This window comes from Herpailurus yagouaroundi, unplaced genomic scaffold (genome assembly GCF_014898765.1).
Source record: "Herpailurus yagouaroundi ecotype Mexico unplaced genomic scaffold, PumYag 213, whole genome shotgun sequence".
Taxonomy (NCBI): Eukaryota; Metazoa; Chordata; class Mammalia; order Carnivora; family Felidae; genus Herpailurus; species Herpailurus yagouaroundi.
Window position 1 is genome coordinate 10,290,919 of NW_024412444.1, and position 2,232 is coordinate 10,293,150.

At 49.3% G+C, this 2,232-nt stretch overlaps 1 protein-coding gene across 2 annotated transcripts in view; it reads right to left on the reverse strand.

Annotated features, from left to right (window-relative positions):
• KCTD6 (potassium channel tetramerization domain containing 6) overlaps positions 1-1,113 on the reverse strand; it is an 11,024-nt gene extending 9,911 nt beyond the window's left edge. Inside the window, exon 1 of one of the 2 annotated variants that reach the window (XM_040454621.1) lies at positions 1,095-1,113. The gene's annotated coding sequence lies outside the window, so the exon portion shown is untranslated. Of the gene's footprint in view, positions 1-20; positions 141-1,094 lie in introns of those variants that run through there. The other variant, XM_040454616.1, reaches the window with a different exon arrangement.
• Positions 1,114-2,232: the final 1,119 nt, after the last annotated feature.

Consider the following 2,232-nt stretch of genomic DNA (forward strand, 5'->3'; position numbering starts at 1 on the left):
CTGGGCCCGCCCCCACTCACTGCGCGGCAGCGGCGGCGGCGGCCGGGCCGGGAGACGCCGGCGGCCGGAGAGCGGGAGCCTGAGGACAAGCGAGCCTGCGCCCAGCGGCGGAGGCGGCGGCGGCGGCGGCGGCAGTGGCGGCGGCGGTGGCAGAGCGGACGACTGAGCCCGCGCCCGGAGTTGCGGCTCCTGCCGCCCCGCGCGGGCGGCGCCTTCCCAGCAGAGCCGCGGCGCCACGAGCGCGGGCGCCCCCTACCGGCGGCGCGGGCAGGAGGTCAGAGGACCAAGAGGCCGGAGGAACTCAGCCTGGGCCGCCGCGGTCAGGCTAGCTCCGCCGCAGTCCCGAAAGCCCGCCCCGAAGCCTCAGTCCCGCCCCCGAGGCTCCGCCTCTGAAACCCTGGGCCCCGCCCAGAACCCGCCTCTTCGTCCCGCCTCCGCCCGCAGTTTGGAATCAGCCCAGCCCCCGGCGGTTTTCACTGTGTCCTCCGACCTAGGATCCCTACAGCTGTTTCTGTTGTTTCACGAACGTGTATGGGGTCCGGACCGTGTACAGCGGCCACCAAGACAGAAGGGGGTCCTAATGAGAGGAGAAAACAGACAAGACCCAAGGAAACAGCCAGTAGACAAAAAAATGACAAGTTGTGATTCTAAGTGTTGAGAGGTATAGGATTAGAGGAATGGCAGAATAAGGAAGGGGGTCTCTGCCTCAGACTCGGTCGTGGCTGGACGCCGGGCCTGAGGCCAGAGCACCTTCTGGCCTTGCCCTCCATGGAGGTGGGGTGGGGAGGGAGAAACCACCTGATGATAAGTTCACCCAACCGGCCTGCTGGGCAGAGTGGAGAAGGGCAGCCAGGCCCCCAAGGGTCGACATGGACAGTCAGGTGAGGAGATGGACAGAGCTGACTTTAGCAGAGAAAATGACCGGTGCAAAGGCTCTGAGGCCCGAAGGAGCTGGCCCTAAGTGAGCCTGGCACCCATATTGTCCTCAGTTCACCACTAAGGAAGTCAAGGCTTCTGAGGGTAGGGAATTGCCTAAAGGCTCAGAGCTAATTGATAGACTCCTTCCAAATCCCATTCTCTTCCTGCGTAATTACCAGAGATGTCTGTCTCCTGCCAGGCAGGATGTCCCCTGCCAGGTAAATGTTGGTTTTGTCCTTTCCTCTTCTCCAGCGGGATAACCTCTGGCCTTAGAAACGCACCTGCTTTCATGTCTGCATGTGCCTGAGTTGGCTCTAGGGTTTAACTTTTATCAGCATGATCATCACAGTCATATCTCATGATTTCATTTTTCTCTGAAATTCAAATCGATAGGTTAAATAAATGGCATACGCCTAATCAATATGCTATATTATATTCAAAAAGACTAGATGAGGATACAGGGAAATTTGTATGAAATAAGGCATGCACAAAATGGTATACGTGGTATAATCCTAATTTTATGTTTAAAAACACAAAGATACATAGACAAAAATTTTGAAGAAAATACATTGATTATAGTTCTCTCCGTGGTAAGATGGGAATGCTAGTAGTTTATTCTTTTTTTATGTTTATTTTTGAGAGAGAGACACAGAGCATGAGCAGGGTAGAAGCAGAGAGAGAGGGAGACAGAATCTGAAGCAGGTTTCAGGCTCTGAGCTGTCAGCACAGAGCTCAATCAATGCAGGGCTCAATCCATGAATGGCGAGATCATGATCTGAGCAGAAGTCGGACACTTAACCGACTGAGCCCCCCAGATGCCCCAGTGGTTTATTACTTCTTAATGTACTTCTGAATTTTCTGTATTTTCTAGAATATACAGACACTGAATTTATAATCAGAAAATACAATGAATTTTATTTTTTTTACAAAAAGAAAGACAATGCCAAAATTAACCAACACTCAGCTCTTTAGGATGTGATGCAGCTAAAAATCCAGAACTGCCCCTGGCTTACTGGTATCCTTAGAGGAATCATTTCCCTTCTTAGGGTTTCTATTTCCTCAACTAAAAACAGAGGAACTAATTGTGTCAGATGTTTTCTCAGAACATTCCTATTTATCTCTTAAAAATTCTATTGCTATTATAAATTACATTTTCAAATATATATTTTATGATATATTAAAATTATTTATAATTTTAATTTTATATTGATTTATTGAAATATGATTCATTTTTATATAATAAGCTTGTATTCGGCAAACTTGAACTCTTTTTTAGTTCTAATAAGTTTACAGCCTCTCTCGAATTTTCTGTTG